The 25,948-nt window shown below is 33.2% G+C and overlaps 1 protein-coding gene and 2 pseudogenes across 1 annotated transcript in view; 2 read left to right on the top strand and 1 right to left on the bottom strand.

The window, feature by feature from the left end:
* Ralyl (RALY RNA binding protein like) overlaps positions 1–25,948 on the bottom strand; it is a 322,124-nt gene that overhangs the window by 168,582 nt on the left and 127,594 nt on the right. The window lies entirely within an intron of this gene.
* LOC143382452 (U6 spliceosomal RNA) lies at positions 19,987–20,079 on the top strand (annotated as a pseudogene).
* On the top strand, positions 20,055–21,186 carry LOC143382317 (proliferating cell nuclear antigen pseudogene; annotated as a pseudogene).

Below are 25,948 nucleotides of genomic sequence, written 5' to 3'. Positions count from 1 at the left end.
GAACCTAAGTGTTAGAAAGATCAGTTGAAGAGAGGGGACATACTCAGGTACCCTGGTCTTCTTCCTTCCTATTCTCTTCAACAATCCTGAATGGGCTAGAGTATTTTGCCTTCAAAATCAGCTTTATGCTTCTAATATCAAAGGCCAAAAGAAGACTTACTCATTTAACATAGTGCCTTTTTCATTATCTATTCCTTGCAATCTGGGTTTCCTTCAGTAAAATTCATCTTTGTATTTCACACTTAAAATTCAGTGTTGATAAACTGGGAAGAATGAATTCTCATCTAAAATCAAATGACTGTATTAGTCCTTTTTTGTTTGAATGAACCAGTTAGCAATAATAAAACCTGGTTTTTTAATAGTTACAGAATAACATGTAGGAAAAAAAAGGAAGGAAGGAAGGGAGGAATTAGAAGATTAAGTTGTGTGTGTATGTGTGTGTGTGTGTGTGTGTGTGTGTGTGTGTGTGTACAGCAGAAAAATGACTATGCATGCAGATTTGTGCTAAATATACATCATTATCACATAACCTTCATAATCTTCCAAACAATTCTGTTACTTAGGTGTTCCTATTTTAGTTTTAGATATGGGGAAACTTTGGCCAAACGAGGACAAAGTACAACTTTTTGGTCAGAGAGATTGCGTGACTTACAAAGTTCTTGAGAACACTTTATTGAAACTAGACCAATATGATTTTAGGACTGAAGTAAGTCAGTGCTCTAGGTCACTTCTGAGGGACTTCACAGTGTCACTGGTAATGTACTGAAATCAAGGAAATCATGTTTGGTGAAAGTCAACACAGGAGTGAATGCTGTGTGGTTTAATAACACCTAAAATTGGGAGCATGTCCATTGGGTGCTATACTCTTCTAAGTTTTGTATGCTCTATCTCCTTAGACACGGAAAACAATACTATGATGCATGCATGTGTCCATGCGTCATCATCCTTATCATCTTCATTTATGTTTCAGTAAAGTGAGCCTGAGGTTGTTACGTGTTTACAGTGAAGTCTCACAGAGAGAAAGATGCCCTGCTTCAGGTTGGGCTGATCTTTCTCCAGAGCCAGGTCAATAAAACATAGCATCTGAAGTTGAAGGGCTACTTCCAGAGGTTGTGTAAGGAACAGGAGATGAGACCTCACAAAGATCATACTCCATAATAATTAGTCATGCTAACTTGTCTTTTGGGAGGGGTAACTATAATTCACTACAGGGGTTTTGGCTTCCCAGCAAGGACTTTCATGTTCTGAATCAGAGCTGACTGTTTGGAAAACAGATCGGCTCAGCTCTAAAGGAACCGTAACTTTCCTCATACACAGGTCCTTATTTGCTACTCCTTCCCACGCCCCAGCCCTCAACCTTATCTTCAAATAAAACAGCAAATATTTCCAGAACACCCAAACTATCAAATTATTAGCCAATCCAGAGTTCTGACATCCTTATCCAGTATTAAAATTAAAATATGTGATTTTCACAGAACTTTAAGGATCTTGTCAAGATACAGTATATACAGAGTACGGAAATATCAAACTTGAACTGTGTGATGCCTGCATTTCAGGAAACTACTGGAAAATAATGAAATGTTAAAGCTAAAATGGTATTGCAGTTACACTGCCCAAATTCCTCCTTTGCAAATAGATGTCTAGTACACAACAGATGTCTCTTACAAGTGTGCCGCTGAGGGGAAATGGAAGGGAACTGCGATGGATGACCTCAAGCAACTTGTACCAGGGACTTCCAGCAGGGACTCAAACTGGGGACTCCCTCAAATTAGCCCAAAGATTGTCCCTTAGGACATACTCTCTTGAAAACTATCTCCTCACTGATTTGAATGTTATCTCAACTGTTCTTTTGTCAGTTTTTCTCAAGTTTGGACAGTTACCTACAATGAACCTTTCTCATATGTCATTCTTACCACTCAACACTAGGATGCACAGGTGTGAACCTTCTCTAACCTGTTCCTCGTCATCTTTCCTTGTGGGAATCCTGCCTGTTTTCTTCCCACACAGGAATGTGTCCTTTTTTTTATTAAAGGATCTCCTTGCCAGTAAAATTCCCATAAATTCTTGACATCAACCTCTAGTCGTTTAAGGGATAACAAAGAATTTTCAGCCCTGGCACAATCATTAAACTTTTCAACAATCTACACACACACACACACACACACACACACACACACACACACACAATTTCTCCACATATTTATATTAAGTTCTTGCCTTCTTGCCAAATGAGCTAGAAGTGAACCCACATCTATTCACACAAAGTCAAGTGCCTCTTATTAGTAGTAATTTAAAAATAGACTAAATGTTCATTGCCTATAATATCCTATTATAGTAATTAGGATAGGCTTCTTGTCATTTCAATCAGCATCTCATTTTACTTTATTAATTCTCTATATTTATTATTGTTCTTTTTTTGAATTGGAGGAAATATACAGCTTTCTTATGTTGGCTTAAGTTGGAGGAAAATAATGATTTTTAGAATAATGACTTCTTATCCTTCATTATTGTTGAAAGTGAAATAAGAAAACAAATCAATTCTTTACTCATTGGTTTGGTTCATTAAATTTTTAAAAATGTATCTGGAAAAAGGTTTTCTTTCATTTTTTAAATAAAAAACACTATAATTGGATTTAATTATTAAGTCTTTATTCATTTCCTGGAATTTCTCCAGTTCCATTTGCTCTCATATCAAAGAAGTCTTTGCAATTATTAAGTTTTTGAAATATTTACTACTTACAAATATTAAACAAAACTAAAATGTTTCTCCTTTATAGTTCATGTTACAATTGATCTTATTTTCACTGAATCTCCTTAGAGGTAATTGTTTTAATTATTCTCTCTTTTGTTGCTTTTCCTTTATATGGTTTTCATTCAATCTTAATTTGAGTCTCATATCTCTTTTTTAAGCCTAAATTCGATTATTTAAACAGCTATATTTTTTATTAGTAGTCTTATTTTTCCCATTTATATTTGGATGAATTTACTGTGTTTTAAGGACAGTGGAATTCTATCCTTTTTATTTTTTTGGTACTGGGGATGAACCGAGGGGCCTTTTACCACTGATTCACACCTGAGTCCATTTTGCTTTTTATTTTGAGACAGGGTCTTTCTTGCTAACTAGTTAAGGTTGGCCTTGCATTTTCCATCCTCCTGGTTCAGCCTCCCAAGCTGTTGGAATTACAGGTGTGTGTCACTGAGTCTGGCTGGAATTCAGTCCTTTTTAAGAGATCTAAAATGGTTAGTGGTTATTTTAAAAAAAAGCTTGAAAAAGTAAATTAAGCATATACAATTAATCTTGGATTTCCTAAAGAGTACACTTAAAATTATGTGGGTGGAGTGATGGGGTACACCTATAATCCCAAAGAGTAGGGAAGCTGAAGCCGAATTGTAAATTTGAGGCCAATCTCAGCAACTTTGAGAGAGTGTCTCAGAAAAAAACCCAAAGGGCTGGGGATGTGGCTCAGTGGTACAGCACCCTGGATTTGATACCCAGTACCCCCAACAGAGGAAGAAAGGAAGAGAAGGAGGAGGAGGAGAAGAAGAAGAAAATTACTTGTATTTTTGTGAACAGTTTATATCTCTTCAACATATTTGTAACAAATGTTGGCTAAATTCTACTTAAAATGATCCTAGACCTGATAGCCACATAAAAGGTACTATTGTCTGCAACAAATTATCTCACAGACATGCAAACACAATGAGAGTTCACTGGGGTTGTGTTTCTATGGCATGGATAATTGTGACCCCTAAATTCATAGGTTGAAGCCTTCCTTATCCCCAATGTGATGGTATTTGGAGATGGGGTTTTTGAGAAGTGATTAAGTCGTGAGTGCGGAAGCTTCACAAGTGTGATTAGTGCTTTATTAAAAAGACCTGGAGTGATCCCTTGCCCTTTCTACTATGGGAGGACATGGCAAGAAGTTGCCTTTTATGATTGCCAAAGCAGTCCTTAACCAGGCACTGAATCTGCCAGGTCTTAATCTTGGGCTTCCTAGCCTCTGGAACTCTTAGAAATAAACTTCTGTTGTTTATAAGTCACTCTATCTATGGTATTTTGCTATATTAGTCAAGTGGACTAGCTGGGCATAATGTATAGGATTTGCAGTACTATGCTACCTGGAGATATTTGGTTTATGAAGAATAGTTCCTCAGTATCCCACAACTGTAATCTTCATGTCATAGGATTAAGGATAAATGTATATAAAATAATGGTGAGAAATCAAAAGACCCTTGACAGTATATATTAGTTTCTGTAGATTATGAAAATTATGTGTAGAATTTTACTGTAACAGAATTTATGGAATAGAATACATAGACTCTATTATCATTGATCTCTCCATCTACCCATCATCTACCTGTCCCCTGTCTTAAAAGCCACACAGAGGTGTGTTGCAGACCTACACTAATAGAATAGTGTTTCAGAGTTTGAGTCATAATCAGTGGTCAGATAAAAGCTAAAGAAGACTCTTAGCAAAGATTCAGGACAATGATGGTGACCAGCCAAGTGGCTCCCAAGACAGATGAAGACAGACTGTCTAGAACAGAACTAGAGCATCTGGTTTCATTTTTCCTGTTTTATTATTCTTTTTTCCTCGTGCCATTTTCAGATTAAACCAACTGTGGATCAAAAATATTTGAAAAACAATCATGTACAGATATTTTATTTTCATTAATCCCTAAACAATATAGAATAACATTTATATAGCATTTACATTGTATTGAATATTTTAAGTAATCAAAGGATGATTTAAAATATACTGGAGACGTGTGTAGGCTGTATGTCAATACCACTGCATTTTATATGAAGGGACTCTATCATCCCAGAGTTTCCTATACATAGAGGGATTTTGATTCAATCTCTTGTGGATACCAAGAGACACCTGAACATGGAATTCTACCTTTTTACGTAAATGTGCTAGTGGAGCATGAATAGGGGCAGGTCACCCAGCTAAGAAATATGTGACAGCGGAAAAGAATGAACTATAGGATTTAGTGCTCTCTACAGTAAGATGATGCCTTGCATTTTCTGGATTAACGAGTGTATTTAATTCTTGTTGGGATCCTGTATTAAATATCATCATAATTGTCTTTAGAGTCCACCAATGTTAGCTTCATAATATAAGCAAGATTTAATACATATGAGGTATTTAATTAAAATAGTTCACTGGTTAATTATAGAAGCTGAATGGACTCATAAGTCTGGAGTGTTTACTCTGTGTTGGGAATCTTATTTATGTTACTTTAATTTAAAACAGCCAAGTGAGGTAGGAGTCATTATCTCATTTTAAAGATAACAGAACTGAGGCTCGAGTGTCAAGTTTGCAAAGCTGGTGAGAAGCAGAGTTTGTTTGTGTAAGTTTGTGAACTATGAAAGTCATATTTAACTCATAAAACCACTATCTCATGTACTGAACAAGTAAATGTCCATGAAACCAGATTTAGAAAACAGAGAAGAGAAAATATTGTTTAGGATTTAATCTCCATTTGAATTTCTGAGGTTACTATCATTATTTGGGCAAACCTGATTTTTCCAGTGAAGAAAATGGGAGAATAATCTTGATATATGAAATGTATTTTGGTAGTCACCTACCCACTTTTGGATGAAGAATTCTAGAGAGGCACATATTGCCATTCTAAAGACAGGCAAGGAATGCCAGGTTTAGAGTCCAACCAATGCATAAAGCTATTGGAATTATGTATCTACACCAACCTAAGGTCCAGGATATTCTTGGAAAATGTTCTTCAGGAAAAAAAATCAAGTAGGTTAGAATGACCTGGAGGAATTTGCCAATTAAAAATAGATAAAACTATGTCATAAACACATCCACACACACATAAACATATATGATCTGGAAAATATTGGGCTAGACATTAAGATGATTTGACCTAGGTTTAAAAATATAGTGCTTAAAATGACACAGACCAATACTAAGATTTGTGATGGTTTATGGATTTATAAAAAATACTAGCTAAATATAAATTTCTATTTATGGATCATATATACTTTTGTTTCTAATGATAATATCAATTTTTTTGCTACAAAATTCCTCATTAATTTCAATTTAAATGTGCATAAAATATCTTAAGTATATATTAATAGAATTCATTTCAGTCTGTCTACAAAACTAGTATGCACAGCAGTCCTGTCCTCCTAATTCCTTTTCTATTCATATTTAGTTATAATTATCACATTGATGAGCTACTTCAGCCTGCTGAGTTGAATAGAATGAATTTTCAGGTATAATTTAGTATTACATAGCCCAAGGGTATTTCAGGCATCCATCTCCAATTTTCGTTTTGTGTGTATTTGTGTCTGCTAAAGGGCTCAGAAGCACCTGGATATTCTTTGAACTCACATATGAGTTTCAAAGACAACTATTTGAATAAACTCTGCATTTGCTATTACCAGCACAGCAGTATGTGAACAGTAAATATGTAAATGAAATTCAAGTTTCTCTTACCATTATAAAAGCCAGTTTTAGATGTTTACTTAAACGTCCTTGGATACAGAAACAGGAACTACAGAGGGAAAAAAGAGTCTCAAATTTTATTTTCAAAACTGTCTCCTTTAGTTTAGTGAACACTAAATCTCACGTTATCTTTAAATCACTCCTTGGAGAGCATTAGAAAGTGCAACTGGCCAGCGCAGTAAATGAGTCATTAAGGGCCTCACAACATATGAACAGAAGTGTAGCATGTCACAAGGTGATTATTCAATTTTCAAAATGTCTGGTTCCCAACTTGTAGGAACATTTTGAAGAAACAATTGTTAAAAAAAATCATGTAAGAAAGAAAGAACCAGAATTTCAGCTTGTAGCTTCCTGATCTTAATTCAATGAGAAAAACATTGTTTCACTGTTGATGTTTTCTAAGGTTGATGATGAATTTTTTCAGCAGCATACCTACCCTACCTGGATCAGATTCACCTGATTTTTTGTTATAAAATTCAGGATTGCAACATGAACCCTCATTAAAATTAAATTAACTTTTTTTTTCTTTTTATACATTGAATACATACACTTTGTGCAGTGAAATTGTGCTAGCTGGTTGATGTAATGGTGAACAAAAATAGACATGGTTGCTTGTGTAGTCTTTGTTTCAGCGGGGAATACAAATATTAGTCAAGTGGTCACACAAGTGAATATATTCTGTAAGTTTACAGATAGTTTCTCTAAAATTTTTTTTGTGGTCCTATGAGAGTATATATATATAAACAGCCCTTGAGAATGAAGGGTCCACTCTTTTTTCTGAGGCTCTGGGAGAAGTGTTTAAAGAATATATCTACAGGTGACAATAATTATTAGAGAATTACTGAAACTGGTGAAAATTTCAGAGGAATAATGTTGATGTAAGAACAAAGTGATAAGATTCCATCCATATTTAGCAAATAATACTGACAAAAGTCATTCTTATGCTGAGGTTGTTACCAACCCATAATCACAATCCTAACAATTGTTCATTACTCAAATTAAGACAATAATAATTAGTTAATAGAATGCCTCATTGCTTCATGCAACAAATAGTTATTAAGGACATACTTGTACAACATACAAGGGACAGATAAAAAAATAGTGATGATCTTTAGTTTGAAATTTTATTTATAATAGATATGATGCGAATTCTAAAATTTTAAACAGCATGTTTTACTAAAACCGTTAGTTGAAATATGTATTTACGTAGAAAGGGTTGCATGTATTCAGTACCCTGACACTTTAAATGATGGTTCTAGTTTTGCTGAAGTGGCATCTGTGGTGATAGATGGCCTTGTGCTATGTCAATAAATACATGACAAGAGTTAATTCCAAGTACATCATTGAACACGATATTTTTGGAAATTTTAGAGAAAGCAGAATAAATTATCTCTGTCTTAGAAAATATTATAAAAACAAAAGCCAAAATATATATGAGAGTTGGTGACTGTGACATGAAGGGCTTAGTGATAGCTGCTCAAATATATTGAAACTCTTGAAAGACTGTGTGCCAAGTCCTGACACGTTACACAGAAACAGTGATTAATAAATATGGCTGCAGAAAATGGGGACACAAAATTCATGAGAAGATCAAATCAAGGCACTTTGGTTAATCCTCCTATTCAACATTAACCAACACCTGACAATATTATCTTTTTCTGGAAAACTTTATTACTTTGTTTCTATGCCACTGTTTCCCACTCCCCCCCTTCCAAATTCAATTTTATAGATCGATATCTGTGTAAAACTGCAAATTCAAATTCTATAGCTGCTATAAGAGTGGTGGTTTAAAAATTCAGGTCTGGAGCCAGACTCTCTCAGTTTATTTGAATTTCAGTTCTGCCACTTACTAGCTGTGTGACCTTGGTTAGATTGCTTTATAGTTCCATACCACACTTATCTCACCTGTAAATGTTTCTTCATCTATTATGTACTCACTGGCCATTTGTAAGAATTGAATGAGTTCATATATAAACAGTGCTTAGAACAGTGATTAGCATAATCATTACCTGTTATTACTACATTTTCCCATGTAGATATTTTAAAAGCATATAAAATTGAACATATGCAAAAATATGTATTTATTCCAGTGTTTCTGGCTAGATGAGAACATACAAGAAAAAATAATATGTTAATCAATGTTATGGTTTCAATATGAAATGTTTCCCAAAGTCTCATGTGTTGAAAGCATGGTCCCCTAAGAAGAAAGGATCAGCAGTGGACTTTTAGGCATGATTAGGGGCTCTGACCTCATCAGTGGATTAATCCATTTGATGAACTACTGGGAGGTGGGATCTAGAGGCAGGTGAAACCTAGTAGAAGGAAATAGTCACTGGAAGAATGCCCTGGAAGGGTTTATCTTCTTTCTGATCCCTTCCCACCCCCTCTCTGTCTGGTTCCTGCCTGCCATGAGCTGAACAGCTTTCTTTGCTATTCCCTTCTGCCATGATGTTTCTGCTTTGGGGCCAGTGACCACAAACTAATCCTCTGAAACCATGTGCCAAAATAAATCTTTACTCTTCTAAGTTCTTCTTGTTATGTATTTTGGTCATAGTGACTAAAGAGCTGAATAACAGTCATCATGGCTGTTGAGTTTAGTCAAAGTTTTTCTTTATCTCTTGAAATAGCATGCCAATTCCATGCTATTTTGATTAGTATAGATTTGCAATATATTTTGAAATTAAGTAGCAGGATGCCTCTACTATTTTTCTTTTTGCTTCAAAGTAAATTAGCTATTTGAGGTCTTTTGTGATTCTTTACAAATTACAGAAGTGTTTTTTTTCTATTTCTGATAAAAATTCCATTGATAGAGATTCCATTGAAATTGAACATTGCTTTGGGTTATGGACATTTTAACAATATTAATACTTCCAATCCATGAACATGGAGTATCTTTCTATTTATTTGTGTTATCTTCAACTTCTTTCATGTTTTACAGTTTTCAGTATACAAATTTTTCACCATCTTGATTAAGTTTACTCCTGAGTATATATTTTTTGATATCATTATAAATGGGATTGTATTCTTAATTTTTAAAGACAGTGAATAGTACACTATTGATTTTTGTATGTTAACATTTTTTTATCCTGCCAGCTTCACTGAATTCATATTAGTTCTAACATATTTTGGGTGGAATAAGTAGGATTTTATAAATATAAAAGACCATTTCATTAGCACACAGAGAAAATTTAATTACTTCTTTACCTAGTCGAGTACCTTTTATTAATTTATTTTTCATGCCAAATTGCTTTGGCTAAGACTTTCAATACTATGTTACATAGAAGTGGTGACAGTGTTTTTATTGATCTTAAAGGAGAAGTTTTCAACTTTTTGCCAGTGAGCAAAATGTTATTTGTGAGCTTGTCATAATACCCTGTATTGTGCTGAAGTACATTACTTTAATACTTAATTTTTGAGAGTTTTTTTAATCATCATAGCTGTTGAGTTTAGTCAAAGTTTTTCTGTATCTCTTGAAATGATCATGTTTGTTTTTCATTTTTTATTATTAAGAATCATATTTATTGATTTATGTATGTTGAACCCTTCTTGTTGTATCCCAGAGATAAATCTTCCTTATGCATGATGAATCCTTTTAAGTGCTATTAAATTCATTTTGCTAGTATTTTGTTGAGGATTTTAATGTCTGTATTCATCAAGAATATAGGCTTGTGTTTTTCTTTTCTTGTCATATTCTTGCCTGGCTTTGGTATAAGGCTAATACTGACCTCCTAAGATGAGCTTGGAAGCATTCCCTCCTTTTCACATTTTGATTTACTACTACATGTCCAGCAACCACCAATATCTGAGATATACTAGTTGCTTTTTAAATATTAATGAAATGAATGAATGCATTATTCTTCTTTTCTTGCCACAAATAATTACCATAAAATTAGTAGCTTAAAACAATACAGACTCATTCTCATAAACCAGGAAGATGTAAGTTTAAAATAAGGTATTGGTTAGCCACATTCTTTATGGAAAATTCAATGGAGAATATGTTTCTTTGCCTTTTCCAAAATCTAGAAGTAGCCTGCCTTCCTTGTCTTAGAGCACCTTCTTCAATATTCAAAGTGTGTCATTCCTACTACTAGAATCCATCACCATTTCTTCTTTGTCTTGCTTTTGTTTTTTCTGTTAGAAGAACTCCTCTGTCTCTCTGTAATCAATGATTGCATTGATCCACCTGAATAATCCAGGATATTTCCAAATTTTATGGTGCTTAATTTAATTATATCTGCAAAATCATCTTTGGCATATATGGTAAACAGATTAGGAAGTGGACATCTTAGAGTGGTAATTATTCTGTCTACCATAGTGTGTGCTCTAGCTTCCAAATACTCATTTATGTTCATTATGTTCAAAATATATCCCCCAAATTCTTAACCCATTAAAGCATCAAAGTTCAAAATTTCATCTTCTGTCATTACTTTAAAAGTTTGAAATCTCCTCATCTAAATAGTCTAAACCAGATATAGGTGGAACTCTGAGTGTGGTCCTTTCTGGGGCAAAATTCTTTCTCTGTCTTTGTATCTATGAAACTAGAAAGTTATCTGTTCTTAAAATGCAATGATAGGGCAGGGATAGAATACCAAGTATAGACATAAAACTTAAAACTGTTTACCAGGAAATAGGAAAAAATAAAGGAATAAGGAATCAACAAAACAATCCAAGCAGGAAAATTTCATTAGGTTTGAATATCTTGGAACAATCCTGCGTTGGTTCCTCAGAATGGATCTCCATCTTTAAGCAATGCATGACTGTATTTAATGGCTTCCATTGAATTAATTAAATCTATGAGAATAAAACCAACCAGTCGCATGAGATAATAATAAGAGGTATGAATTAGTCTTTGTTCATAAAACAATTCACAACTTCAGGGCTGGGGATATTGCTTAGTGATAGAGTGTGTGATCATGCACCTGTGTTCAATCCTGAGGCTGGGGAAAAGTTTAAGACAATGATTGAAGCCCAAGGCTTTTCTATGTGGTTCTTATGTAAGTGAAATTTATATTGAAATATAACAAACACACAGAAGCATTCAGATAATAAATACGGAGCTTAAAACATTTAAAAATGAACATACTACATAACTATTGCCAAGAAGGAGAAATTTCCCACTTCCTTTCCCTTCCTAAAATTAGAATATCCAACCAATAACACCACAAATTAGTTGTGTTCCTTTTTGACTGTACTATAATCATACCATTTACTCTGTTATTTGGCTTTATTTTTGCTCAAAATTATTTTTCTGATATTGCATTAGCATGTGTAAGAGTTCTAGTTCTTCTACATATTTTTTTTTTTACCAATGCTTGTCAACATGTTTATTTGCATCATTTTGTGTGTTTGATTTACTGGGATATCACTATAGTTTTATTTTTCATTTCCTTAGTGACTACTGAGGTTGAATACCCTTGGGTTTTTGGTTATTTGTATTTCATCTTTTCTAAAGTGCTCTTTCAAGGTTTTCCTCATTTCTTTGTTGAATTTTCTGTGAGATGTGTGTATGTGTGAAACAGAGAGACAGAGGGAGAAGAGAGAGAGAGAGCGCGCGTGAGAGAGCAAGTGTGTGTGTGTGTGTGTGTGTGTGTGTGTGTGTGCATGTTTCTTTTAATTACTTTGTGGGAATTCTTTACAAATTCTGGATAAGGACTCTTTGGATATTGTACATATCTTCTTTCACATTGTGTTTTTTTTCCACACACCAAATGATGCATTTGATATACAAAAATTCTTACTTTTAATGAAATACATGTTTTCATTTTTTTACCTTATGGTTAATTTTTTCTTATTTTTGAGAAAACTTTACTTTCACCAACATAATGAAAATATGCTCTTATGATTACTTGTAGAAGCTTAATATTTGTGTACTTTGATCTCCAACCTAATTGTGATTAATTTTTATGTTTGATATGTGGTAAGGAGTCAAGAACATTGCTTTCCATAGGGAGAACCAATGGATCCACAAAGACTATCCCTTCTCTATTTGTAGTGTCACTTTTGTTATGGATCAACTGACAATACATGTGTAAATTTATTTATTGATTCTACATTTACTACCCTTAGTCTATAAGTTTATCTTTATTCTATTATTTCATTGCTTAATTATTATGGCTTTAGAATAAGTCTTAATGTCTAGTTGTGTCAAGTTTACTTTTTATTCCTTCATGGTTGCTTTATTATTCTTTGACTTTTGTATTTGCACATTAAATTTTAGAAAAAATAATCATCATTTTTGATTGAAAAGATTATTGGAATTTTATTAGAATTGTATTGTATCTATAGATTAATTTGGTAAGGATCAAATTAATTTCTTAGATCTTCAAATCTGTGAGCAAATTTTGGAGATTTCAGGATAGAGATCTTCCCAATTTTCCATTAGATTTATTCTACATGAAATATTGGAATTTTATAATGCCATTGTACATGGCATCCACTTAAAATTTCATTTTCTATATTTTAATTTGCTATTGCTAGTATATATAAAGAAAAATGACTTCATACATTGATTTTTTGGAATTGCTAAACTAACTAAAATTGATTAATATAGACTATATTGCTTTATATTTTCTTTTTTTTAAGAGCACGAGAGAGAATTTTTTAATATTTATTTTTTAGTTTTTCGACGGACACAACATCTTTGTTTGTATGTGGTGCGGAGGATCAAACCTGGGCTGCACGCATGCCAGGCGAGCGCACTACCGCTTGAGCCACATTCCCAGCCCACTTTATATTTTCTATGTATTCAATCAAGCTATATGTAAATAAAGGTAGTCTTTATTCCTCTCTGGAATGATTATGACCTGCAGTGTAATATTGAATATTAGTGGTGAGAGTGAATACGCTTTTCGGACTTTTGATTTCAGAGTAAAGAGTTTCAATAATTCATCACTAAATACCATTTACTCGTATGCATGTGTTTTATTTTCAGAAGCTTCTTGTTCTCTTAAAGATGCTCTCTTCTAGTTTTCCAAAAGGTTTTATCATGATTGGATATTGAATTTGGTCAGATGTATTTGCTGTGTTTACTGATGGAGGATTTTTTTTTTCACATTTATCGTGAAACATTTAAAAATAAAATGTCTCACCAGATGTGCATTTCTATAAAACTCCCAATGTGATCATGATGTTTTATCCTTTTTATGGATAACTGCATTTGATTTGCTAATATTTTGCTCTTGTTTAATAATTACACATCTACACATAGGAGAAAGCTTGGAATGTTTCCTCTCCCAGTGGTTTTAACTTATTTTGCATGTGCTTTCTTTCTGCCTGCAATGTCCCTCTCCTCTCTTTCTTCCAGGGAGCTAGACCTGCTTTCTTCTGTGGTTTTCATTGCACCTGCAGGCTTTACCACCTCCACATAACACTGGGAGGGGAGGAATGCCCAGCAATTTGGGAGGTGCTCAATTCATCTTCCTTAAATTAAATGGGGCTGTTCTTAGTTCCTTAGGAATATAATCAGATAATAATGTGGAAGTCTTACTCTTCGTTTTTTAATCTTATAATATTCTTTCCCAATTTATTCTCAATTCAACTACTTAATGATGAAAATAAACTACTCTTATTAAAATGCATAGTTTAATTATCTCCTAGTGAAGAGATTTTGAGAGCTAAAACATAAGCTATATTTTCAGCTAGCCAAACATGGCTAGAATGCACCAGATTCAATCTCCAGAGAGTTATATGAAGAAAGAAACCACTCTGTGCCATCCAGAATGCCATGCTTTATACTTGACAGAAACCAAAGTCCCTTTGGCTTTTCTTCAGTAGTAGTTCATCACAAGCCCATTTATCATCTCTAGATATCTTATAAAGTTATCTTGACAAATAACACAAAATGTTTGTACTCCAATAAAATGGAAGAAAGCAATTTTAACTTTTAGGTTTAATAAATACCAACCATGGGGAAGTTCTCCAAACAGAGCTTTGACTTGCTGTAAAATGTTATAACTGCAAAATGCTTACAGAGGCTAGATTTCTTTTTCTCCAAACCTCAAAAAATCACTTTTACAAAGATAAGAGTTTTATCAATCACGCCATTCTAAAGCAGTTAGGTCATTTTTCTTACTGTACATTCACATTTCTATGACTTGCATCAGTGATAAATCTCTTAAAAAGTATGAAATAACAGATGTTTTCTAGAAAATATGAATTCTCACAAGCCAACCAGAATTTACATCCACTTTCTCCTATTCATTTGACTGTATTTGTTCTAGTTATTTAATTTTTTGCTATAGGACTTAAGACTCAGATTTTATGTTGTTGTATGTGAGAGAGGCTGACAACTTAAAAAAAAAGCTTGTTCTTTTACACTAGAAATTTCTTAATTCTTTTTTTTTTTGGTTTAAAAATATTTTCTAGCTTTATTGAAGTAATTTACAAATAAAATTGTATAGATATAAGATATTCAACAGGATGCTTTGATGAACATATACATTGTGAAATGATCGCCACAAACTAACACATCCATCACCTCATATATTACCTTTTCTGTGGCAATAATATTTAAAATCTACTCTCCTAGCACATCAATACACAGTATAGTATTATTAAGTACACTAACCAAGCAGTACGTAGGTCCTCAGAAATTACTTAATCCATGTAACTGAAACTTCATACCCTTTGACCAGCATCTAATTTTCCCCACCTCTTAGCCCCTGGCAACTACCATTCTGCTCTGTTTCTATGAGATACTTTAATATGGACACTTTTAGATTCCTTATATAAGTGAAGTCTCACAGCATTTGTCTTTTTGTGTCTGGCTAATTTCACTTAGCATCACATCCTCTAGGTTCATTCATGTTCTTGTAAATGAAAGAATTTCATTCTATTTTTTATTCTATTTTAAAGCTAAATTATTACTCTGTGTGTATGTGTGTGTGTGTGTGTGTGTGTGTGTGTGTGTGTAAATACATGTTTTCTATGTATGTAAATATTTATATACATTATTATGCATATTTATTATCTTCTTTATTCATTCATCTGGTGATGAGCACAGGTCTATTCATAACTTTGCCAATGCAAATAATACTGCAGTTAACATCATGTGAATAGTCTCTGCATACTGATTTCATTTCCTTTGTGGTGTTTACCCAGTTGTGGGATTGGTAAATCTATATGGTCCTATTTTTAGGGTTTTAGGGAACCTCAATACTGTTTACTATACTGGGCGCAAGAATTTACATTCCTTCCAATAACCTAAGAGAGTTTCCTTTTCTCATCATATTCACCAATGCTTGTTCTCCTTTGTCTTTTTGATAATATCCATTATAAAATGTATAAGGAAATTTTTATTGTGTTTTAATTTGTATTTCCATGATAGTTAGCTATTTTGCACATTTTTTTTACATACGTTTTGGCCATTGCATGTTTTCTTTTGAGAAATGTCTTTTCAGATCCTTCACTCATTTTTAAATTGTCTTTTTTTTTGTTTGCTATTGAGTTGTTTGAGATCCTTATATATTTCAGATATTAACCCATTAATCAGATATATGGTTTGCAAATATTTTCCCCCAATCTGTAGGTATCTTTTCATTGTGCTGTTTCCTAGACTCTATTGAAGCTTTTTAGTTTGATGCAACCCCGTTTTCTATTTTTGCTTTTTCTGCCTATGATTTTAGGGTCATTTCCAGAAAATCATTGCCCAGATCAATGTAATACAACTTTCCCCTATATTTTTTGTTTTAGGCTTTACAGTTAAGACTTTAATCTATTTTGAGTTGATTTTTGCATATGAAGTCAGATGGGGTCCAATTTCTTTCTCCTGTGTGTAGATACTGGGTTTTCCCAGCACCAGTTATTGAAGACTATCTTTTCTTTCTGTGTTCTTGGCATACTTTAATTGGTCATAAATGTGTAGTTTAATTCTGGATTCTCTATTCTGAATGTTCCTTTTGTCTATAGTTTATTTTTTATTAGAATACTCTTGTATTTTGATTAATATAACTTTTTTTGTTATATTTTGAAATAATTTTATCACTGGACACTTATTTTTATTTTGTTACCTAACATTTTTAGATGACATATTCCAGGTCTCTTCAAAATAAATACTATACCAACAAGTGATACTTACTTAAAAACAAATGCAAGGTTTATCCATAATTGTTCTATATTACAAACATGCATTCTAAAGTTAAATAAAATTGAAGATAAAAAGTCTGAGGAACAGCAATGTATCTCAGTGAGTCAATGGCAATTTGGGGTGTGGTTAAAAAATGAAACACCTTGAGTGCTCATTAATCCATCTTAATGCTTTTTCTTTTCTTTATCCCAATAAAAGTATAATTAACTAATATGAGTTTATTATCATTCTCATATTTTCCTCATATGTCAAGAGCCTAAAAGAAATGAACTGAGCAAAAAGGTATCAAAAATGAGAAATGAAAATTAATATCAGAGAATCTCTGTTGCTGGATAACTTGAGTATTACAATTTGTTTTAGTGACACAAGTGTCCTCAAGTTGCAGTTGGAAAGTTAAAGAATACCTAAAACAATAAAATATCACAGAATTTTGCAGAAAATAAAAGAAGTTTAAAAACATTTGGTGTAGAACATTTCATAGAAACCTAAAAGAGAAAATGTCCTACTAGTGAGATATTTAGGTTCAATGATTTTGCTGATTATGCACATATTTTTGCATCATTGAATACTCTGCATCTCAAGTCTTTACTGCATATAATTAAGGTACTTGTCAATATGAAGCTGTGAGTTATTAAAAAGCCTTATATTGCATGGTTTTCAAAGCATGAGACTTTAAAATATATTTAGAAATCCATTTGGAATAAAGCTCCTTTCCATCAATACATAAGTTAATGGAATCATTTTAGTGAATTAATTATTGTTGTTTCACTCAAGTATTTTTTTACATTGGTGGTGCTTTCTATTATGAGTGTCCTCAGTACATATCTATGACATTCAGCAGAGGAGAGGACACTAGGAAGTGTGAGACATGAAATATAACTTCCTTGAGAGCACAGATCTTCTTTTTCCTAATTCCTCCCATATACCAGATATTCAGTGAGTGCTCCATAAGTATTAAATAAATGAACAATCTGATCTTCCCGACGCAGTGTCATGTATTCAGTAGATGACAATTTTCACTGTTAAGTCTTATATATTCACTATTGCTACTTCAACCTCAGCTTTCTGTAGGAAACGTGAAAATAGAAGGCTTAATTTAAGAAAAGATTCTGATGAAATAGATTGAAATAATTTTCCTCACCTCCTTTTAAATTCTATTTAAATCCTACACCTGTTATTTGGGTTTAAAAATTCTATACTGTGCAGGGCACAGGAGGTTATTTGCATAGGAAATACTTCAAAAAACTGACTATTTAGCCATGGTAATCAAGAGTTGTTCAGTCTCATATAGTCTGTTAAAAAAAGTGGGAACAGCAAGGTGTTTTTGTGTAACTTAAGATATAGGCGGAATTTGAAATTTAGAACTAATGATTTTTTTTTCAGTCTGCTGGTAATTTAAAAGAAAAGTAATATCACTTGACTTCCCTCTGAAGCATGCATCCTGAAAAAATCTATAGTTCCAGCAATCCAAGGAAGTCCAACCTCCTATAAATGAAGAAATAGAAAGTGATGTTATTTTTCACTTTTGCTATATGTGTTTATTTCTTGAAAAATGCTGTCTGAAGTGGGTAAAGGGAAAGTAGTCCAGGCTAATAATTTAGACTAAAAGTACATGCGTCGAAGTTACATTGAAAATGTCATAAAAAGTCATCTTATGTGGGAGCCAGGTTAGCCACTGCTCTAAGAAGTTTTCCTTAAAAACAACTTTAACTGAGAAAATAGCTGAGGTAATTGCATTTTTTATTTTCTTTTATTGCACAAAATATCAATAAATACTGCTGGTCTTAAGCATTTTCTATTCAGAAGCAATTTTTATTCTTTTCTATTTCTAGGTTTATCACCACTTTAAATTGTTAGAAAGATTATGTTATAGGCACACTTTTCTGATTCAAAAAGTCTTCGAAAAACACATTTTGCTGTGGTCATTAAGAAATAGGCAAATTATTTTATTCTTGATATTATAGCATACAATTTCTTATCCTCCTTTATCATGCTTTCTTTTATTTATTTTTTAAGATCATAAGTACCTTGTTTACTAGGTTTAACTGTTTATATAATCTCCAATCTATAATTAATGCTTTCTGAAAACAATGATGCTATTCATAATGTACTTTACAAATATAACAATTTTAACTGTTTATTAGTCTATTTAATCAAGGAAAAGCCAAGATCATATTTTATTTTATACAGGGTATTGACAAGTGGTGATAAACAAGGTAAACCTTGAATCCTTAATACAAATGGCTCTGCCTTGATGGAGTCTGCTTCTTTATTCCTTTAATCCCTTATTTCTTCCTTGATATGTGATAATGTGTTATACTTACCTATGTATATGTAATCACAATTAAGGAACTGAAAACATTTTGAGAAGCTATGACATCTGCATTCCCTCCTGTGTTCCCCCATAACTCTGAGCACAGAAGTTCCTCAATAGTTATTTTCTTGTGGCATAATGATTGCATGAATAGCTGTTATTTCAGCTTCTTGGAATCCATAATGCTGCTTTAGGATTTGGAGGGAACATTAAGTGTCATCTATTAAGCATAATTACATTGAATCTTGAAATCATGGGAACAGATTAGTTGAACTTGATTAAATGCTATTTGGGACACAGGGCCTGGGAGTATACTGGGAGTGTTAGGACATGGTTTGTATTACAACATCCTCATAAAAAATCCATTAAAAATGGTATGCCTACAGTCAAGCTCTGTACATTTTCATACAAGCCATAAACTAAAACCTATTTCTACCATATGGACATTTATAAAATCACAGGGACTACTTGGAGGAAGGAATGACCTACGTTTCTAATACACTCATAGTACAAGCAACCCAAATTTACTATCTGTGTGTCTTCATCTGTGATTCCTAGACTTTAGAATTTTTTGGATCGGAAAAATTCCAAAGGAGAAAATGTTCTTTCAAGTAAAGAATTTGAAAAGAGTATCTCTTAATATCATCATGTCCCAAAGACATACTTTAAAAAAGTGATTAAAACACAGAATAATGAGGGATTCCACATAGTAGCCAAAGTTGGCTTTTTGGAGGAAAACTGATGTTTGAATTTTACAGTATTAATATTTGAGGCATGAATAGAATCCAATATTTGTTTCCTAAGTCAAATGTCAATTTATAAATTTTAGTCTGTAATCAGGTTTTGAAAATATTACCAAGGTTTGGGTAGTAATTTTAATTTTTTTTTAGTTGTAGATGAACGCAATACCTTTATTTTATTTATTTATTTTTATGTGGTTCTGAGGATGGAACCCAGTGCTTCACAAGTGCTAGGCAAGGACTCTACCAATGAGCCACAGCCATGGGTGGTACTTTTTAAAGCAAATTATAAATGAATATTTGGCAAATCATACATAATCCATTCTATTCCCCTTCTTGAGGGTCTTTGGTAAGCCTCTATTAAAACAAATTGTTGTGTTTACTTCAGCAGCACATATACTAAAATTGGAATGAGACAGAATTAGCATGGCCCCCATGCAAGGATGATATCATCCTTGAATGAGTTTTGCTGGGACATCAACTCTGGCAATGTAAACCTGCAGAGTATGGACTTGTCCCACGTCTCCTCAGTGCAGCTTCCTCTGTACTCAGGGCTTCCACAGGTACCACTGCATGCGATTGCCACTTGGCCATGGATGTAACCTCACCCGCATGTCCACAATAGTAAAATGTGCAAGCAATTGAAGTCATCATTCCGTTAGTGCTGAAGATAATGTGTACACCCTGGCGCTAGTATTTGAAGGACCAAATCAAGAGAAAGTTTCCGAGTATGAAATGAAGTTAATAGATTTAGATGTTGAACAACTTGGAATTCTAAAACAAGAGTACAGCTGTGTGTTAAAGATGCCTTCTGAGGCCGAATGTTTTCTTTGATATGAGGATGCTGACTCATAATGGTGATGGGGGTGGGGAGCATGGGAGGAATGGAGGAACTTTAGTTAGGGCAAATGGAAGGGAGGGGAAAGAGGGGGCAAGGGAGCAAGAATGGTGGTGGAATGAGTTAGACATCATTACCCTAAGTACATGTATAAGACACGAATGGTGTGAAAATACTTTGTGTACAATCAGTGACTTGAAAACTTGTGCTTTATATGTGTAATATGAAATGAATTCTGCCATCACGTATAACAATTTAGAATAAATTAAAAAGAATAGAGATGGTGCTCCTATGCGAAAGGGTATAAGCATGACAGAAAATTCCAATCATCTTGCACAGAAAGAATAAAACCTTAGGAAGAAAAAAAAAAGATGCCTTCTGATGAATATGTACATATATGCCAAGACCTTAGTCACAATGGAGATGTTGTTGTAATACCTTGTGCAGAAGATGGAGTGAAATTTTCTGCAAATGGAGAACTTGAAAATGGAAACATTAAGTTGTCACAAAAAAGTAATGCTGATAAAGAGGAAGAAGCTGTTCCCACAGAGAAGAACAAGCCAGTTCAGCTAACTTTTGCACTAAGGTACCTCAGCTTCCTTACAAAAGCCACTCCGTTCTCTCCTGGAATAATACTCAGTATGCCTGCAGATGTACCCCTATTATATAAAATTGTAGACATGGGACATTTAAAGTACTATCTGGTTCTCAAGATCTAGAATGAAGAAGGATCTTAGGGTATTATTAAATTCTGAGGAAATAAAACTAAGCTCTGAAAACTGCTTCTGAGATGCCATCATGAACTGAAAATCTTTATTGCCATCAAATATGTACATATAGATACGTACATATCTATATATGTAGATAATGTTTTCTGTAAATAACCTATTTTTTCTTTTCATTTTCTGTACTTTTAAGAATAAAATCCAAAGTCAAATCTGTCCTTGTTAGCCTAGAAATATTTCTGCTTTACTAAGAAAACAAATTATTTAAAAACTTTAGGGAAAATCAGTATTGAAATTGGTTACATTTAATATGAATTTTTTAAAAAAGAAATTCCTCAAAATAATCTCTAAAGTGATCTAAATTATCCAAAGTTACATTTAATTAAAAATTTTAATAAGCATATCTAAGAAGTTTCATGGAAACAAATTGTTATGTTAAATTGAAATAAATTTTAAGAATAAATTTCTCAAATCATTTGAAATTGGCAAAAAATAAATTTTGTTTGTTAGGTTTTATATTTTAAAAACCCTTCATTGTTACAATTTAACCAGACATATTTATATTTTTAAGAACTCAAACTTACTAAACAGTAAGTGGCACTACATTTTATGTTTTCCTTATTTTTTTTTTACATCTGAAACATTGGTATATATGGTCTTATAATCAAATTTTAAGTAAAATTAAGTAAGACTAAATGGAAGAAACCAATTTAAATCAAACTGTGTTTATTTTGTAGAAAATCTTCTACAATATTCTACAGTCTTGGATTTCATGAATAACGTAGTAAACAATCACTGAGCGCACTAACTGGCAAATAGGGGTCATATTTTTAAACACAAATTTATTGAGTATGTTATACCTACTAAAAATATTAGAAATAAAAGATGAATTGTCTTGGCTGTGAGAATTAAACAGCCTTGATGAAATAATGATCATAAGATATCTTTGAATTACTTATAAGAATATTTGGTAATCATCCATATTGTATATGATTTGGCCTGTGGAAGAAGTAGGAAGACCCAGAGAGAGCAAGTGTGATATTTGGAGTGCGATTGGAGATGGGGTAGGAATTGAAGCATACACAGTAGGGAAGGAAACAGAAAATTCAGGCTCTAAACCCAGTATTCCAATGGAATCCATAAATCCAGAAAATCCCCACTTCTCTGTTGACCTCAGTTTGACCATAGGAAAAATTAACGATTCAAACTCTTAAACCTTTAAGTTCTTTTCCATTTCTCAAAATTCTACAACTTTTTTTCGATACCTTAGTGAACTTGGTAAAACAAGGTCTATGCAAAATCATCCAGCAGAATTACATGAACACATTTCCAGAAAGCAGAATTTTTTGGTGTGAATATACTATGAAAGTTCTCACACATTTTTTATATTCGTCACTTTGAGAAAGATGAGATCTCTGACATTTCTCTCCTGGAAGTCCCTTTTGAAATGACAGTCATTGGAAGTTGTTAATTGATGTCCAAACACTGTGTTCAAAATAAGTTGAATGTCAGTCAGAAAGAATTATAAATAAATCCCTAAATGGGAAAAGTATTAAGAACAAACAAACAGAAGAGCTTTGGAGTCCTCCAGGAACATTTTAGAGGAAAGATATTAGAATTGATCTTGGGCAGAAAGTTCATGACTGGGATCCCACAATCAGGAAGAAATCAGTGCAAGAGTTGGAAGAAAATGGGATTTTTAAAAAAAATTCTTTTAAATATTTTTAAAAACAGTAAAAAGTCAGAGAGGATGACCTAATGTTAAAAAATTATTAAATATTACTGTGAAAGACAGGCTCTCAAGAATTTTGATGTCAAATAAGCAAGAATCAGAGTCAGTCACCTTGGGGTGTTTTGAGATAGATTAAGGACGATGAACATAAAGACAGTGAAAGACTGAGAATCAGTTTTAATGCATACTTTCAGTTTGCAAACTGCTCTCTATATGGAGATACATTAAAGAGTGAGGCATTTCATGTTTAATGAATATATTTTATTTATTTATTTTAAAAATATTTTTTAGTTGTAAATGGACACAATACCTTTATTTATTTATCTTCATGTGGTGCTAAAGATTGACCCCAGGGCCTCACACATGCTGAGTGCTCTACCACTGAGCCACATCCCCACCTTGTGTTTAATGAAAATTAAATAAAATAATGCTTGTCTAACAAGTACATAATTTTTCAAGAATTTATCATTTATTCATCTACATAATGAAATCAGCATAAAAGTTAGGCACATCTCCTTCGCTGATGATAGAAACAGACCCTTCACATAAAGGGCTGAAATTGACATATAAATTGACTTATTATACATTAAGCTATAATAAATCCTTGACATTTTCTGTGGACAGACATGATGAGTAGTAGGCTCAGAAGCCCATGGGTGTTCCAACATGGAAAGTCCAAGTGGCCTTGCCCAAGCACAAAAACTACACATGATCAACTATAGTGTCAACATTGAGTGAAAGAGGAAAACATGCTGGTTTATCTACCTTTGGTTTTAAATGGATAGTCATAGTGGACCTGGTGAGATGGGACACAAAAGGGGTGGTGTGGCAAAACCCACACCAGACTTAAAGTTCTGCCTTCAAAACCCAGTTTTCTATACCACACTAGAACATTTCCAAGTGTAGGACCAAGTTTGAATTTTCTTTGTGTCTCTTGCGAATAGCTTGGTATCATGAACATAATAAGCCTCAATAATCATTGAATGAATAAACAAAAATGAATGGATGAATGTGATGTTGAACAAGTCACTTAACTTCCATCAGCTTTCCTGCCAAATCAATTTCATTTATCAGTGAATTTCTCTGGCTTTTTAAAAATAGATTTTGCAACATCTCATTTATAACTTCATTTATTTTTTTATGTAGTGCTATGGGTAGAACCCAGTGCCTCACACATGCTAGGCAAGTGCACTATCACTGAGCCACAATCCCAGCCCTCTCTGACTCTCTTTTTTATTTAAAGAAAAAAATTATATATATATACCACTGAACTACAGCCCAAGCCCCTCTTTCTGACTCTTGATTACCTACCTTTTTATTTCTTTATGTTGTTTGATTTTGTTAGTTTTTTAATATACTACCCTGTTATATAGGATCATTTCTGATCTTGAATAACACCAGTATTTTTTCATTCCACTACCAGTTAAGTTCTAGTATCAGTCATCATAAGTAAAATTATTTTGTCATCTTAAGTTTTCTGTCACATCCACTTACCAAGATGTATCTATCTGTAACTGCATCTTAGCAATCTGCTTGTCCATTCCCTCTTCACTGTAATTACCCAAGTATAGATATTCACTCTATAAGTGACCTTGCTATCTTAACAAACTGACTAAGTGTTTTCTTTGCCTAACATTGTAATTTCCACCTATGTACATTATTCTGTAAACAATGGATCAACTTTCAAATAACAGTTTTTATTCTGGCTCTTCTCTCTGTTTTAAATTATCTCTCTCTATACATATATACAGACACACCCAAGTTATACCCCTTGAAGACCTTTACATAAAAACTCCATAAATACTTCCTTCTTTAACTCTGTTTACTGGCTTAATTTATTTATAGGCTCAATTTGTTGCTCTCCCTGGGCCCTTACCATAATGTTAATTACTGTGACAATGTGAGGTAAAGGACAATATGTGATATGGTCTTAATCATATTTGAATTCCTTAAACCTACCATTGTGACTATTCAGTAAGAATTTGTGGTTATCATAAATAGACAATTCACCCTGATGATGGCTTGACAATTTTTTTTTTTTTTTTTTTACTTTACAATGATGCAAAGTGATGTGCATTCAGTTACTGTATGCTGGATTACAATTCTGATTTCCCAGGCTAGGGAAATGTAATACAGTATTCTCTGATGATGCTGGGTAGCAGAAGTAATCCACAGTTCCTATTCAGCCACATGATCATGAGGGCAAACAACCGATATTCCACAGTGCACTGTGTTGCCAGCTTGTTTAATATCATGTTTTGTATTTTTGCATTCAATCGTGTCTATAAAATGCCCATCTGTGTGTTTATAGATATTCCCTATTTTATTATAAAATAGGTTTTGTATTAGATGACTTTTTCCCAACTGTAAGCTAATGTAACTGTTCTGAGCACATTTACAGTAAGCTAGATTGGGCTATGATGTTTGGTAGGTATATTGAGTGCATTCTGACTTATGATATTTTCAATTTGATGAATTTATTAGGTTGTGACTCTATCACACACTGAAGAACATTTATATCTTGTCCAGCATAGAGCTCTGTGAAAACCAATGGTAGTAATCTATAAAATAATCTCCTGATAGTATCATGTTTGTTTGTTTTTTTCATCCAAAGAGGTAGGTGGTAGGGAAAGGGGACACAGAGACTACAAATACTTACAAATAACTTACATTTAAAACTTGAGAAAGCATAGGAAAGGGTTAGTTCCATGTTTGCAGAATAAATAAATTAATAAACTTTAAGCACAATCAACTTGCCATTTCTTTTTTTAATATTTATTCTTAAGTTTTAGGTGGACACAATATCTTTATTTTACATTTATGTGGTGCTGAGGATCAAACCCAGTGCCTTGTGCATGGTAGGCGAGCACTATACCACTGAGCCACAACCCCAGCCCAACTTGCCATCTCTTTTAGATTTGTAATTCCTTTATTTTTTTGTCTTTTAGATTTGGGAGTAGAGAGCTAGAGGAGAGCACAGGAAGGCAAGGTGACAAAGAAAAGTCTTTTATTTGATCTCAGATAAATGCTTGCAGAGCTGTG

The sequence above is a fragment of the Callospermophilus lateralis genome, chromosome 16, assembly GCF_048772815.1.
Source record: "Callospermophilus lateralis isolate mCalLat2 chromosome 16, mCalLat2.hap1, whole genome shotgun sequence".
Classification (NCBI taxonomy): Eukaryota; Metazoa; Chordata; class Mammalia; order Rodentia; family Sciuridae; genus Callospermophilus; species Callospermophilus lateralis.
This window is presented reverse-complemented; position numbering and strand designations above follow the sequence as displayed.